This window comes from Sturnira hondurensis, unplaced genomic scaffold (assembly GCF_014824575.4).
Source record: "Sturnira hondurensis isolate 20B ecotype Veracruz unplaced genomic scaffold, ASM1482457v3 Scaffold0022566, whole genome shotgun sequence".
Classification (NCBI taxonomy): Eukaryota; Metazoa; Chordata; class Mammalia; order Chiroptera; family Phyllostomidae; genus Sturnira; species Sturnira hondurensis.
In genome coordinates, this window is record NW_028095197.1 from 5,164,967 (window position 1) to 5,182,296 (window position 17,330).

At 42.4% G+C, this 17,330-nt stretch overlaps 1 protein-coding gene across 3 annotated transcripts in view; it reads right to left on the bottom strand.

Moving 5' to 3' along the window:
* APTX (aprataxin) overlaps positions 1–17,330 on the bottom strand; it is an 87,913-nt gene that overhangs the window by 67,367 nt on the left and 3,216 nt on the right. Inside the window, exons 2-3 of one of the 3 annotated variants that reach the window (XM_037036123.1) lie at positions 2,739–2,921; positions 2,384–2,478 (exon numbers count right to left, since the gene is read on the bottom strand). The gene's annotated coding sequence lies outside the window, so the exon portion shown is untranslated. Of the gene's footprint in view, positions 1–2,383; positions 2,479–2,738; positions 2,922–9,687; positions 9,773–17,330 lie in introns of all 3 variants that reach the window. The other 2 variants (XM_037036125.1, XM_037036120.1) reach the window with 2 other exon arrangements.

Here is a 17,330-nt window from a genome sequence, read left to right on the forward strand (position 1 = left end):
ATTGTGAGTGGTTGCTATGTGCTCTCTCTAGTTTGCTGCTGTCTCCACCCACTCATTTATATAACCTGCCTGGCTCCCTTAAGGCCCTTCTTTTCTTTGAACTTTGAGGCCTCTGGTCTAAAGGAAAGGCAGTTAGTTGCATGTTTCATGTATCCAAAAACTTCACTGCAAGCACCTGCAACTCTGCCTGTAGCTTTCTCTGGCCCCAAAAGCATTCTCTGACTGCATACAAGCCAGAAGTGAGGGACTTTACACGCTGGGAGCAGTAGTGCAATGTTATGAACGAGTGGATGGGGAAGCTTGTTTCCTCACCCCAGGGTTGGAACAATGAAGCATGCACTACACTGTCTCCCAGAGGGTCTCCAGCAAGAGCCCCGGTTGCCCAGAGTGGTAACCTGGACAATGGCTTCCTTCCCATCCCTGGCTCACTTCTCCACGCCTGACTGGAGCTTCTTGGGATCATCTCCTAAACAAATGACTCACACTCAGATCTTTGCCTCAGCGTCTGCTTCTGGGAAAAATGGCTGGTTCTATTAAGGTTTATAAATTAGTAAATGGGATATTTAATTCTTTACATTTAAAAAGTGATGTGGACATTTTGCATATTATTAGCCTTTTTTGAGCATGAGGTGGGAAAACATCAAAGGATTTTAATCAAAGGAGTGACCTTTTTCTAAGCCCTGCCACCTCCAACCAAAGTAACATATTTTCAACACAGTCATTCTATTTATTTATTTAAAGAGAGAGAACACTGCAATTTCTTCATATCTTAATGTCTGTATCCATTTAACAACCACTAAGAGTGCCTCCTCTCTATCAGACAGTGAGTTAGGAGTTGAAGTCAACAAGCCAGACATAGCCCCTCCCTTTATGGAATTTTCAGTCTGGTGAGCACAGCTCCAGCATACATTTACCTTGCACAGACTTCCCTTTGACCTATTCTACTCTCCTGAACCTGTCAGTATTCTTCCTGCCAATCTGTTCTGTCTCCCACTGTCTTTCTCATATACTTCAGACTGGATGCCCCATGGTTTGCCTCCTCTGGACAAAAGATGTGTATGTGCATGCTTTTACCCTATTCAGGTAACCCCGGGGACCCTACTACTTTGTCACTCTTTCACTAGCAAAACTACCAGCTCTGTATGTCAGAACAACAGTTAATTGCATTTATGCTTTCTTTCTTCACATACTTTCAGCCAGAGGAAAGTGTCTACTTACTTACATAGAATAGTCACACACTAAATTATATGGCCTGTTACAAAAGTTTTTAACAACTCTCCAAAGGGTTTTTGATACAGAAGAAACCTCACTTCCCTTCTATGTGACTTCTGACATCTTAGAGATGGGGAATATGGCATATGCAATTGAAGAGAAAAAAAGAAAAAATTAGAAAATATGGATTTAGAAAGTAAGGATCATCTATGCTCCCAGATGATCCACTCTGGCCCATGCCATGGTGGATTTCAAGTGTTCCTCACCCCTGGCTGCTGGACTGCCTACACCAACTTCACACGCACCCTCAAGGGAATTCTGCTGTTTGCTGAGATGCCGTGCCTGTTGATTCTGCTCTACTTCATCGCCTCCACATCAGCATACTTTTCTGTCAGTGGTTGAGATGATTCTTGCTGCTGTCTTCTTTGTCATCTACATGTGTGACCTGAACACCAAGATAAAGACTATTAAGTGGGCCCTGACTGGTGTGGCTCAGTGGGTTGAATGTCAACCTGCAGATTAAAAGGTTGCCAGTTCAAACCCACTCAGATACATGCCTGGGTTGTAGATTTGGTCCCTGGTTCAGGTGCTTACGAGAAGCAACTGATCTATGTTTCTGTCCCACATCAATGTTCCTCTCCCTCTCTTCCTCCCTTGCCCTTGCTGTGAAAATAAAATAGAATCTTTTTTTTAAAAAAATGAGATCATCAACTGGATTTTGAGTGATTTCTTCCAAACCCTCATAGCAGCCATCCTCTTCCTGATCATCTCCACTGTCATCCTCATTGAGAGGGGAAACCACTCCAAAATCACCACAGGGGTGATGCGCCTAATCCCTGCATACCTCTTCTGCTTTGATGCCTCTGTCACCTTCCCCTTGAGGCAGCAAAGAGGTATAGCAGCCACTAATGAACCTACAGATGGCCAAGTGTAGGTGAACTCCCTTCATTTCTCTCTGCAACCCGCATATAACACTTCCATTAAATGGCTCCTCTCTACCCTTATGAACACTCCCAGCCAACTGCCAGCCCTCTATTGAGATAAAAGTGCCTTTATCCGGATAATCTTTCAGCCTGCCCTCCTAGGTGTGACCTCCTTTATAGGTGTGCCTAGGTCCCCCTGCTGAAGTACCCAAAAGCGCACACCAGTTCTGCCTGGACTATGTTCATACCTAAGCCACAAAATGAGAGAGAAGGGTGCCCCAGATTGCAGACTCCAGGCCCCAGGTTGTGACTCATTCCAAATACCCTCAGCATGGGGGAGGTTCTGTGGAGAGAAAAATATAAATAAATAAACAGATTGTTAGAATATATAATAATAATTAATCCTCTGATTAAAAAAGAGGAAATGTAGATTTAGCCTTTCTCTCTGTGATAGTCTATTACTTTACTAAAACCTATCAATTCTCACCTCAGAATTCCCACTCTTATATAGTCCCCTGCCACACTGACTCTGGAGTTGGCCAAGAGACTGACTGGTTTGGGCTTAACAAGTATGATGTGAACAGAGCTGTAATAGGTGCTTACACATTGTGGCCTGTCCTCTTGGGGTGATCCTCTTCAGAACCCAGCTGCAATGTTGGTAGAAGCCCAACTCAGCCGCGTGAAGAGATCACGTGAAGGAGAACCAGGCCCTCGCCAACATCCCCAGCTGAGCTCCCAGCCAACAGACAGCGTGTGAGTGATCCAGCTTGGAAGGATTCTCTGGCCCTAGTCAAGATATCCCAGCAATCACCACACAGAACAAAGATGAGCTATTCCTGCTTAAGCCTTGTGTTAACTAAAGAATTTTGAGCAAATAAATGACTGTTGTTACTTTAAGCCACCAATTCTGGGGGCAGTTTGTCACAAAGCATTAGATAACCAGAACACTCTCTTTTCTATTTTTTTAAGGCATTCTTAACACTGAAATGTCTAAACTTTGGACCAAAGGTCAACTTCACTAATAAGAAAACTGACTTATATACTCATGTAATTAATTTATTGATTAATGAGAGGGATATTAACCATGTTGGATCATCAGAACAGATTCTAATGACAGAAGCTGGAACTTTTTTTTTTAAAGATTTTATTAAGGACTTCCAGTCAAGATGGAGGCAAAGGTAGACACAATGTGCCTCTTTGCACAACCAAAATAAGGACAACAAAAATTTAGAAACAGGAAAACCACCAGAACCGACAGAAATTTGAACTGTACAGAAGTATGACAACCAAGGAGTTAAAATAGACACATTCATCCAGACAGGTAAGAGGGGTGGAGACGAGCAGCCAGATGAAGAGAGATTGCAACAAAAAAAAAGTGGTGGCTGGCGGACCCTGGGTGCGCAAGACAGCAGCAGGTGGACCCTGGGCAGGCAGGCAGTGGCTGGTGGATACTGGGCACAGGGTGGCAACAGGCAGGCCCAGCAGGCAGTGATTGGGAAGCAGGGCACAGCACAAAGGGCCACTGGCAAACCGGGTGGTCCCTTCGCGTGCAGATAAACCAGGCAAAACTGGGGAGTGAGACAGACCATGCAACCCAGGGCTCCAGCTCGAGGAAATAAAGCCTTGAAACACCAATTGAAAACACTGGTGAAGATTGAGGTGCCAGAATAAACTCCCAGCCTCACAGGAGAGTTCGTTAAAGAGACCCACAGGGTCCTAGAATGTACACAAACCCACCCACACAGAAATCAGCACCAGAGGGGCCCCGTTTGCTTGGGGGAAGCAGCGGAGTGGACTGAAATCCAGCAGAGAGCAGAGCAAGTGTCATTGTTCTCTCTCTGACCCCACCCCCCTATACAGCTTCACAACCCAGGGACTGGGTNCTTTGCACAACCAAAATAAGGACAACAAAAATTTAGAAACAGAAAAACCACCAGAACCGACAGCAGGCAGTGATTGGGAAGCAGGGCACAGCACAATGGGCCACTGGCAAACCGGGTGGTCCCTTCGCGTGCAGATAAACCAGGCAAAACTGGGGAGTGAGACAGACCATGCAACCCAGGGCTCCAGCTCGGGGAAATAAAGCCTTGAAACACCAATTGAAAACACTGGTGAAGATTGAGGTGCCAGAATAAACTCCCAGCCTCACAGGAGAGTTCGTTAAAGAGACCCACAGGGTCCTAGAATGTACACAAACCCACCCACACAGAAATCAGCACCAGAGGGGCCCCGTTTGCTTGGGGGAAGCAGCGGAGTGGACTGAAATCCAGCAGAGAGCAGAGCAAGTGTCATTGTTCTCTCTCTGACCCCACCCCCCTATACAGCTTCACAACCCAGGGACTGGGTTGCCCCACCCTGATGAACACCTAAGACTCAGCCTCTCACTACCTAACAGGCACAATAAGACAAAAAAAAATGGCCCAAACAGAACAGATCAGAGCTCCAGAACAAATACAACTAAGCAACAAAGAAGTACCCAACCTATCAGATGCACAGTTCAAAGCACTGGTGATCAGGATGCTCACAGAACTGGTTGAATTTGGTCACAAATTAGATGAAAAATGAAGGCTACACTAAGTGAAATAAAGGAAAATGTACAAGGAACCAACAGTGATGGGAGGAAAACTGGGACTCAAATCAAGGGAGTGGACCAGAAGGAAGAAACAACCAAATAGAAAAGAAGGAAGAAACAAGAATTCCAAAAAATGAGGAGAGGCTCAGGAACCTCCAGGACATCTTTAAATGTTCCAACATCGGAATTATAGGGATACCAGAAGGGGGAAAGAAACAGCAACGAGTGGAAAACTTATTTGACCAAATAATAAAGGAGAACTTCCCCAGTCTGGCAAAGGAAATAGACTTCCAAGAAATTCAGGAAGCTCAGAGAGTCCCAAAGAAGTTGGACCCAAGAAGGAATACACCAAGGCACATCATAATTACATTAGCCAAGACTAAAATGAAGGAGAGAATCCTAGAAGCAGCAAGAGATAAGGGGATAGTCACCTACAAAGGAGTTCCCATCAGACTGTCAGCGGATTTCTCAAAAGAGACCTCACAGGCAAGAAGGGGCTGGAAAGAAGTATTCCAAGTCATGAAATCCAAAGACCTACAGCCAAGATTGCTCTATCCACTAAAGCTCTCGTTTAGAATGGAAGGGCAGATAAAGTGCTTCTCAGATAAGGTCAAGTTCAAGGAGTTCATCATCACCAAGCCCTTATTATAGAAAATGTTAAAGAGACTTATCTAAGATAAAGAAGATTAAAAAATGTATAGTAAAATGACAGCAAACTCACAATTATTAACAACCACACCTAAAACAAAAACAAAAGCAAACTGAGCAAACAACTAGAATAGGAACAGATCACATGGAGGGTCAGCAAGAAGGGAGTGGGAGGAGGAGAGGGGGAAAGAGTACAGAGAATAAGTAGCATAGATGGTAGGTAGGAAATAGACAGGGGGAGGGCAAGAATAGTATGGGAAATGTAGAAGCTAAAGAACCTATGACACATGGATATGAACTAAAGGGGGGGGCAATGTGAGTGAGAGAGGGTGTGCAGGGTGGAGGGGAATGAAGGGGGAAATGGGACAACTTTAATAGCAATCAACAAAATATATTTTTTAAATTTATTTACTTATTTTTAGAGAAAGGGATAGGAGGGAGAAAGAAAGGGAGAGAAAGATCAATGTGTGGTTGCCTTTCACATGTCCCCTCCTGGGAACCTGGCTGGCAACCCAGGCATGTGCCCTGACTGGAAATCAAACCAGCGACCCTTTGGTTCACAGGTCGGCCTGTACTCAGTCCACCGAACCACGCTAGTCAGGGCTATTATCCCATTCTACAGATAAGACAACTGAGGCACAGAAAGGATAAGTAACTTGCTTGTTGCAGGGCCAGGACTTAAACCCAGGGAGTCAGTTTCCAGGATCCATATTCCTTTTCTTAAACTGTATTATTACAATTTTATTAAGAAATCCACTTCTACAACTGTCATGGAGCCCAGGCTGGATTAATAGTGACAAGTTCTATAGGTAACTCACACTGAATTTTCTGGTTATAACCACTGTCTTCTCCCTCTACATCAAATGAAAGCCAAATTCATGAGTCTTCAATCCTCACCCTCCTATTCCTGAAAGATGCCAAAGCCAACTATGCAGGAGAGTTTTTCAGAGATGATGATCCTGTCTTCCCAGAAGACAACCCCTCTGTTTTATAAGGCAGAGAGCAACCCAAGCCCTGGACAGGCTGGGGCCTGTGCAGGCCTCCATCAAAACACATATTCTTTTTTATATATATAAACATTTTATTTAATTTTTAAGAAATGGGAGGATAAAGAGAAAGAAGGAGAGAGAAACATCAACGTATGAGAGATACATCAACTGGTTGCCTCTCACACATCCTCCTCAGGGGACCTGGTCTGTAACCTAGGCACGTACCCTGACTAGGAACAGAACCTGCGACTCCCCAGTTTCCAGGCCAGCACTCAATCCACTGAGCCACACCAGCCAGGGCGAAAGCCCACAGTATTAACCACTATATACTCTCTCCCAGTTTCCTGTCCTGGCTCTGGCAGAGCCATTGCTGTTGAAGTGTGAACAAGGTAAAGTTACACACCAGAAGATGAGCATCTTCATCATGATGCAGACATCATCGTGACTATGCAAGTAGAAAGTTGCACACAGGGACCAAGTTCCTGCTCTGAAATACCTCTACAATATCAATAACAACAGGAAGATAACAGTCAGAACTGAGAGGTGATGATGCTGACCAGGAAGAAAGACCCTTATGCCAAACCCTATCCCCAAAGCTTCTAACTCTGCAACTAAAACAACTAAACCCTAATCTGTGAGCTCAACTCACCCCAGTTCCCCTGCAGGTCTGTCGAGAGCCTTGAGTCAATAGCTGCTAGCTCAGCACTGAGTCTCTTTAATGATAGTGATACCATGCCCTGTGACTGGGTCTTCCCATTGCACAAACTCATGGCAACAGGCCCACTGTAGCACCATGACCAACCCTGCCTCTGCAGTGAAGGACAGCTGGATGTGAGAGTTTGTATCTAAGCCAACAGTACTCCCAGGGTGACCTGCAAACTGGCTTCCCAATTTGATGAGGACACACTTTCCTGACCCAACACCACCACCACCACCAAGTGTGAGCATGCACATACAAATTCCCTAGTCTCCACTCCCATATCTGGAGATGACCCGAGAAATTTAATATTAAAATATTGAAATGGCAGTTTAACCCACTAGTAAAAGAACTATTTCATAACTGTATTGCTTGATAGCTATAAAAGGACTCCAGAGTTGGGGAGCAGGGTGTTATTTCTTGGTAATCAGGGGAACTTTCTACAGGGAGTCTTTGAACTGGTCTTATCCATTTGACATTCACTCAAAAACTACCTCTCAACACCTGCCATATGCCAGTCACTGTGGTGGGTGCAGGAGATCAAACACCGTGGACCCATGACCCCTCAGTAGACCCATGACCACTGAGACAGTGCTCCACCTCAGAAGTGCTGCTTCCGCCCATGGACTTGCTTTCTGGGGTGTTGCCATCAGGCTGTAAGAGGCAGCCTTGTGAACTGGCCACTCTGTCAGGAATGCTGTCAAGGACACTGCTGTTCACATGATAACACACTGTTCTCTGCATGAGCATCCCTGGGAGACAATACAATCTGACCTCAGTTCTGGGAATAGTCTGACTTCTCCAGAGTAATGGGTTTGTATTTTATCTATGGATATCATGAATTGTGGGACCAATGAGGCTGTCAGATTAGGGACAAATTCATGTCCCAGCTGCAGCAACTGTGAAGGGCAATCCTATACTCATTTTTAGCTTTGTCTCTGGCTTCAGTTCTTCATTCTCTTCCCCTTTAACTTATGGCATCTTGCATTGTGTGTGTATGTGTGACTTTTGTTTGGGGTTTTTTTTCTTATATCTTTGGAAATGGCTATGAATCCTTTCTGGGAGATGGTATCACCATCAATATTTATAATGCATATACATACACCTATTTACATAAATGCTATGACAGAGATGTGTACACCGGGTGACGTGGGCACACTAGAGGGTTTAAAATCAGTTGTCACCTGCATCAGAGGAGACCTTGCATAAGGGTCACTGAGTTGAGTCTTTCTTTTGTTCTTTGTTTATTGAGGATGTTTTAGAGTTTATTCACAATGTAGCAACTATTAAACAAAATTAAGTTGTTAACAAGTACAAGAAGATGCTGAAAATAATCTTGCAGAGTACATTTTTATGTCATTGCATGGGTTTATGGGACACCATAGAAATTGTTTACAACAGATTGAGGCTACTGCCATGAGAGTTCCCTTTATCAATTTTTTTTTCTGACAAAAAGATCATGGGGCAGAGCAATTCATATCTACATCAGCATTTGTGTTCAGAAAAGAATATTCAAATGGAATATCAAATTTAAGTTAGAAGATATTTGATAGCAAAGTAAGATAAAAAAGAATTTAAATAATTATCTAGAAAATAATGATGTACAAGGTCTATCCAGAAGATATCTAGCCATGTAATATGAAAAATAGAAACAATTATTGAAGAAGATACAAGATACAAGAAACATTGTATGCAGGACAATGACATCTCAGTCCTCTTCAAAGTAGGCATCTTAGGACCTCACACAGTTCTCCCAGTTGCCATCAGCTGCCCTGTTGTATTTTCCTGAGTCTCATCAATTGTGTGAAATCTCTTCCTTTTCAAAGGTGATTTTAATTTTGGGAAAAGCCAGAAGTCACAGGGTGCCAATTCTAGGCTGTAGGGGGGCTGAGTCACCTGCATGATTTGATGTTTCAACAAAAAAAACTCTGCACGAGATGTGATATATGTGGGTGTATTGTCATGGTGAAACTGCCAATCACCAGCTGTGATCTTATAAACTGTCCAAATAGTTTCTGCAGAGGAATGTTCAAGTGTAACACAAAATTTGATGCAGATTCGTTGTTCTTCTCAGTCATCTCGAATGCAACGACCACACAGTACACGCGCTCACACAATGGCATCTACCACTCCCACAGACCACTACAGTGAAGTTGTCATTGTTCATACATGTGCCTTCCAGTCCACTCTCCTTGGCTGCCAGGTTACATTTATGTCACGCAAACCATTCTCATTATATTAACAATGGCTGGACCTTTTCCAAGCAAACGTCATATGTCATTATCAAAACATGATAACAAAACATTATCAACTGGATTATTCAAATAAATGAAAACAAACACTACTTAGAAATTTAAACTATCTAGATCAAGAGTCTCAGATTTGGGAGGAATATTAAAAATCATTTAGTTCAGCCCTGGCTGGTGTGGCTCAGTGGATTGAGCACAGGCCAGTGAACTAAGGGATCACGGTTCGATTACTAGTCAGGGCACATGCTTGGGTTGCAGGACCAGTCCCCAGTGGGAGACGCACGAGTGGCAACCGTGCATTGATGTTTCTCTCCCTCTCTCCTTCCCTTCCCCTCTAAAGATAAATTAATAAAATCTTTTTTAAAAATTTAAAAATTCATTTAGCTCAGTTGCATACCTGTGCAGCACTGTTCTTCCTTAATTCTTCATTCCATTTTGAGGTACACCCCCAGCCTTAAAGTTTCCCTGGATTGTGCAGTTGCCTGTGTGAGAACAGGGTGAGAGAAAGAATAGTTGCTGACACACTGTGTTAAGTGTGCTAGATCAGCAGATTATTTTAAATACACTCAATTTAGTTCCTTTTGTTTTCTCTTTTCTTAAGAAAGAATTCTAGCAATAAAAACTCTGATTAACAAACTGCATACAGAGGACCTCAAGAAATGGTCAGGATCTCATGGATGAAGCATTCCAAAGTATTACAAAAAGACAGGAATAAACACGTTTACTGCACATCCTCTCATTCTTCAGTAATATGAAAGATTACAACCATCTTCCTTCACATAAAAGAAAAGAGAGAAGGAAGGAAGGAAGGAAGGAAGGGTGGGTAGAGGGATGGAAGAAGTAAAGAGAGAAATAGAAAGAAAGAAAATAAACCAGATATACCCCTATGACCTCTTTCAGCTATCTGCAACGCCTGGCACTTTAAATGGAATACTTGTCTTTGCAATAGGTAAAATTGTTGACTTTTAATGCAGAATAAATAAACAGAATGCATTATTCTGCCCCTGCCCTTATATTAGAATTTTTTTTAACTTAAAAGCAAAACCACCTGACAACTGCTCACTGCTGAGAGGAAAGGCTACTCTGAATTCACCATTAGTCACTCAGATACTTCCCAGAGCAGGGCAGTCCAGGCAGGCAGAAAAACCACCAGACTACAAGGCTAGGCTGGATGCTCCATGAGGGCAGAGCCAGCTCTTCTTTTTCACAACTATGTACCCAGAGCCTGGGTAAAAAGTCTGGCACAATGAATATTCATTCATTTGTTCAATCAATACCTCCAATTCAGTACCTACTCTGGAACAGGCAGTGTTCTAGATGCCTGGGATACATCATAAAACAAAGCAAAGATCCCTGCCCAAATGACATTTAAATTCTGTGGGAAGGGGGTGTGGAGAGAAGAGATGATAGATAAATATCATGCTCTAAGTGTAATGGAAATAAAATAGAGCAAGCTAAGCGGGATTAGGAGTGCTGGGAGCAGAAGACTGCAACTCAGAATAGGGTAGACACTGTAGACCCTACTGAGTAGATGACACTTAAAGACTTGAAGGAGGTAAGGTGCTAACATTTGTTGATTAAATAAAGGAATCAGAGCAGTATAAGGAGACAGGAAAATATTAGGCATGTTCTGGGGATGGTGAGAAAACGAGTTTGAGAAGTTTTGGAGATGAATCTGGGAAGGTGGTGGGAAGCTTACTAAGAAAGGCCCTGGGTGAGGAACTAAAGGGTATGAATTTATAAATTTAGAGTTTACAAAGGACTTTGTTTTATAGTCCCATTTAATTTTCACATCTCTAATAAAGTTAATTTCATCTCCATTTTACCAATAAGGAAACCATACTCAGAGAAGCTGGGTAATTTTCCCAAGATTACACAGCCAACAAGAGACAGAGGCTGAACTTATCTGACCTTCTGACTTCTACCTTTAGGCTTTCCCCATCACCTCCCTCAAGAAAAAATACACAGGTAGTAGAAAGAAAGGAGCTTTATAAAATATACAACAAAAATATGGAAATGCTTACATGTCAGTTATCAGAAAACACAAAGATACAAAGTAAAACTAAAATTTAAGGTAAGTGCTTAAAGTTATACACCCTGTAGCCCAAACGGGTACTGGTGTGGCTCAGTACCTTGGGCATCCTCCTGCAAACTGAAAGGCCGTCGGTTTGATTCCCAGTCAGGGCACATGTCTGGGTTGTGGGCCAGGTCCCCTGTTGGAGGCTCTCTTGCAAGAGGACCAGCACACACTGATACTTCTCACCCTTCCTTTCTCCGTTCCTTTCCCTCTCTCTAAAGTAAATAAGTGAAGAAATAAAATCTTTTAAAAATCATAAAAAGTTATATATACCCTATAAAACAAATGATTGTAGATGCTCAAAAAAGTTAAAGAAAACAGTACACTAAGTAAACAGTAAACTAAGAGCCTACTTTGAAACACATGTAATGTAGCACTGGCAACAGAAAATATGTGGTTGCAAAACTCTATCATAAATGCCTTTCTTTTTACTCTAAATTTCTGAAACTTACTTTCAGATTGACTCTCTTTCTCTTAGAAATACAATAATACATTGTGACTTGATTTTCATTAATAAAAATATTGTTCCTCAATTATACAAGGAATACATGAATACTTTCTTTAAAAGGTTAAAGTCCCCAACCAATCACCCCACTTCATCCTGGTCCTCAACCTCAGAATAAGTAAGCAGCACTATCATTCTGGAGCGTGTACCCCGGCTCCTTTTCTATGGATCCTTATATACCCAGTGCTACCCGAATGTCTACATTTGGATGCTAATATGTTTAAAACTGAACTCATCATTTTCCCTTCAAGGACAATCTGGTTCTCTTGAGTTTCCCATGTCAGTGAATGGCAGGCATCACCCTAACAGGAAATGTACATTCCGTATTTTATCTGCCCAGTCACCCATCACAGCTAATCAATCAACACCTGTAGATTTAACTCTTTAACTTACTGTGCTACCACTCTCTATGCTCCATTCTCACTTCCAGTGCTTTAATATTGGCCCTGTTTGCCTACCACTTTTACTGCTGAAGGGCCAATTTCATGGATACCTTACCTGTATAGTTGCATTGGGTCTCATGCTTAGAAGGGCCCCATGTTTAGTTCAGTGCTCTGCTGTCAGTGACTTGGAATTCTTAATTATTGAACAAGGGGCACTATGTTTTCATTTTGCACTGTCTCACAAACTATATAGCCAGTCCTATACTACTGTGATAATACCCTAACTGGTACCTATTTTCCCAGTAAGGCCCTGCTGTTACTCAGCCTTCACAAGTCTAGGGAATCAAAAGAAGATATTAAATTAAAATTGGATCAAGCAACACTGAGCACAGAGATCTGCCCAATTCAAGGCTGTGAATTCTAAAGTATAACTTTAAATTGAAAAGAGGAGTTAAATTTCCATTTAACAAAGGACCTAACCGCACTATCTACAGACACTTTTGCATTACCAGTACTTAGGGAAGACGGCCAAAGTGAATACAACCCTCTGTAAAGCCAGTTGGTATGGGTCGAGGCCATAGGCTATGCATTCAGAGAGACTGGATTTAAATTCCAATTTGACCACTAACTGTTTTATCTTGGGCATATTACTCAAATTCTCTAATTTTTATTTTCCTGTTGATAAAGTAGATAAAATTATCTGGTGGAACTTTTGTGAGACTCACAAAATAACAGGAACCCAGTTTGGTTCAGCTAAACTACTCTCTGCCAGACCACGCCCTCACACCAATGACATCAGGATGAACAAGACTTCCTTCTAAAGGGTACAGTATGGAAAAGGGGTACAGGAGAGGAATAACTTCACAATGGAGAAAACTGAGAAACACTACTTCAGCCAGGTGATCAAGGTCAACATCAATAGTGATGTCATATTCATAGCACATACCTGGAATATATGATCAAATTAGCACCTTATCTGTGTGGTCTTCCTCTCCAAAACCCATAAACCCATTCAAACCATGAGAGAAACTTTAAACAATACAAATTGAAGAACAGTCTACAAAATAATTGGCCAGTATTCCTTAAAACTGTCAAGTTCATAAAAAACAAAGCAAATCTAGGAAACTGTCCCAGTCAAGAGGAGCCTAACTAAAAGTAATGCAATACCCAGTGCTAGCTGGTGTGGCTCAGTGGACTGAGTGCCAGCCTGTGAACCACAGGGTCACTGGTTCAATTTCCTCAGGGCACATTCCTGGGGCTGTGGGCGAAGTCCCCATTGGGGACATATGAGAGGTAACCCACAGATGTTTCTCTTTCATGTCCATATTTCTCTCCTTCTTTTTCTTTCTCCTGCCCCCTCTCTCTACAAATAAATGAAGTCTAAAAAAAACAATAATAATGTATCATCAAGATTGGTTCATTAGTTGTGACAACTGCACAGTTTTACTATAAAATATTGATACTATGGAAAACTAGGTGCCAGATATACAGGAATATCTGTACCCTCTTCACAACATTTCCATAAATCTAAAACTACTCTAAAACTAAAAGTTTATTTAGCCCTGGCTGGTGTAGCTCAGTGGACTGAGCGCAGGCCTGCGAACGAAAGGATCGTGGTTCGATTCCCAGTCAGGGCACATGCCTGGGTTACAGGCCAGTTCCCAGCAGGGGACACAGGAGAGGCAACCATACACTGATATTTCTCTCCCTCTCTCCTTCCCTTCCCCTCTAAAGATAAATGAAATCTGTAAAAAAAAACGTTTTTTTTTAAAAAGTTGATTTAAAAAATAACAATTGGAAGTTGGAAGGGAGAACAGCTCATAAAGAAGATTAAAACTGTGTGTAGTCACAATGGTAAGAAGAAAACCAGAACAAATTGGTGACCTTAAAAAAAAAAAAGAAAAAGAAAAGATTTATAGCCCTTCTAGACCCCACAGTCAATTAAAATCTAAATGCTGCAAGAAATTTCAATTAATTTATACAAGCATAAAAATAGCATTTTGGCTTCAATTTTACTCTCAATTTTGCATTTTCCAATAAAATGATTGGTTTCTTTTTAAATTAAAGGAAAAAAGGATACATAGGGGGGCTAAATGGTAATGAAAAAATACAATAAAATTTTTTTTAAAGAAGAAAAAAGGACAGCAGTAATTCTGTACATCCAAAACTGGAGTCATCCTGCCCCCTCCCCCATTTCTGCGCCCAACACAGCCTGCTCTTCCTCCTTTTTCTAGGCCTCTCAGCTCAGAAAGGGCATACCCAACCATCCTAGTGCTCATGCCAAAAAGGGCAAGGTCAGCTATGACTCCTTCTCCTTCACCTCTGGAACCAGTCACCATGACCTGCAGATTTCACCTTTGCATTGATATTTGCTTTCCTCTCCATTTCTGCTGTTTAGGGCTTGTCACTTATCAATCTCATTTCTCTTCAGAGAAGATTTCTAAGAATCCATCCTTCACATTAGCACCCAAATGATTGTTCTAAAATGTAAAATGATGCTGACCAGTGTGGCTCAGTTGAATGAGCATTGTCCACAAAATGAAAGGTGACTGGTTTGATTATATCCTGTTCAGGGCACATGCTTGGGTTGTGAGTTCAGTCCCTGGTTGGGGCACATACAAGAGTCAATTGATCTATGTTTCTCTTTCACATTGATGTTTCTCTCCCTCTTTTTCTCCTTCTCTATAAATAAATAAATAAATAAATAAGATGTAAATATGACCAAATCATCCTTAAAATGGAGTTGCTATGAGGATTAAAATATGACATTTGTAATGAGTTTAGCACAATGCCTGACAGGTGCTCAAAAAAAAGTCAGCTGTTAGAAATTATATCACCCAATCCCTAAAACCCTCTCATCTCTCTTAAGAGCTTTCAAGATAAAACTCAAACTAATAATATCATGCTCAAGCCCTTACAACTTGGCTCCACCATAGCTCCAGCCATCTCCATCTGCCTGCATGGACATCTGTGATCTGGTCACATGGTTACTGAGAGTCAACCAAGATATCACTGAAATAAAATACAATGGTAAGAAAAGAGGCCATTTATGGAAGCAACAAAAAGATAAAGTCTAGTAACATACTTAACAAGAAATAATCAGGATACAGTTTTTAAAAACAAAACAGGTAAATATAAACAAAGAAAGTGAATATGGACTTCTGGCCAAGATGGAGGTGTAGGTGGAAACACTGTGCCCTCTCCCACAACTAAATTTAAAGACAGCGAAGTTTTAGAAACAAAATCGCAGCCAAAACACAGAAAATTGAACTGTACGAGAAAGTCCAACAACACCAAACCACTCAGCCAGACTGGTAAGAAGGGCGGAGTCAGCGGTGGAGCGGGATCCGGCAGGAAAGACCATTTCAGTCCGACCGACCCAGGAGTGGAGGCAGAGGCAGTTGGTGGACCTCAGGCATGGGGTGGCTACAGGCTGACCCAGTGTGGGCGCAGGGCGGCTGGCTGACTGCAGTCACACATTTGCACGCAGATAAACCAAGCGAAGGAGCGAACAGTGAGACAGACCCCTCAGGCTAGGGCCCCAGCAATGGGAATTAGAGCCTGAAAGCACCAACTGGAAAGACTTTCTCCGGGTCAAGGGGCCAGGAGAGGCTCCCAGGCTCACAGAGAGTTTGTAGGAGAGACCCACGGGGTCCTGGAGAGTACACAGGCCCACACACCCAGGAACCAGCACCAAAGGGGCCCAATTTGCTTGTGGGAAGCTGCAGAGAGGACAGAAATCTGAGAGAGAGCAGAGCAAAGCGCCTTTTTTTCCCCCTCTCTGACCCCACCCCCACACACAGTGTCACAACCCAGCGACTGGGTCACCCCGCCCTGGTAAACACCTAAGGGTCCGCCCCTCATACATAACAGGTGCAAACAGACCAAACATTATGACTCAAGAACAGCTCAAAGCCCCAGAGCCTATAATTCTAAGTGACCAAGAAATAGCCAACCTTTCAGATGCACAGTTCAAAATACTGGTGATCAGGATGCTCACAGAGTTGGTTGATTTTAGCCACAAATTAGAGGAACAAATGAAGAGTAAACTGATTGAATTTAAGGGAAATGCACAGGAAACCAATAGTGATGGAAAGGAAACTGGGACTCAAATCAAGGGAGTGGACCAGAAGGAAGAAAGAAACAATCACACAGAAAAGAAGGAAGAAACAAGAATTCCAAAAAATGAAGAGAGGCTTAGGAACCTCCAGGACACCTTTAAACCTTCCAACATCTGAATTATAGGGGTACCAGAAGGGGAAGAACAGCCATGAGTGGAAAACTTATCTGAACAAATAATAAAGGAGAACTTCCCCAATCTGGAAAAGGAAATAGACTTCCAGGAAATCCAAGAAGCTCAGAGAGTCCCAAAGAAGTTGGACCCAAGAAGGAACACACCAAGGCACATCATAATTACATTAGCCAAGATTAAACTGAAGGAGAGAATCCTGGAAGCAGCAAGGGATAAGGGGACAGTCACCTACAAAGGAGTACCCATCAGACTGTCAGCGGATTTCTCAAAAGAGACCTTACAGGCAAGAAGGGGCTGGAAAGAAATATTCCAAGTCATGAAATCCAAAGACCTACAGCCAAGATTGCTCTATCCAGCAAAGCTTTCATTTAGAATGGAAGGACAGATAAAGTGCTTCTGAGATAAGGTCAAGTTCAAGGAGTTCATCATCAACAAGCTCTTATTACATGAAATGTTAAAGGGACTTATCTAAGAAAAAGAAGATAAAAAATATGAACAGTGAAAGGACAGAAAACTCAGTTATTAACAACCACACCTAAAACAAAAGCAAACTAAGAGGACAACTAGATCGGGAGCAGAAACATAGAAATGGAGATCACATGGAGGGTTAGCAATAGGGGAGTGGGAGGAGGAGCAGGGGGGAGAAGGTACAGAGAATAAGTAGCATACACGGTAGGTAAATGAGGGGAGGGCCGGAATACTATGGGAAATACAGAATCTAAAGAACTTGAAACACATGGACATGAACAAAAGGGGGGGAATGGTGGGGGAGGGGTGTGCAGGGTTGAGGGGAGTGAAGAGGGGGAATGGGACAACCGTAATG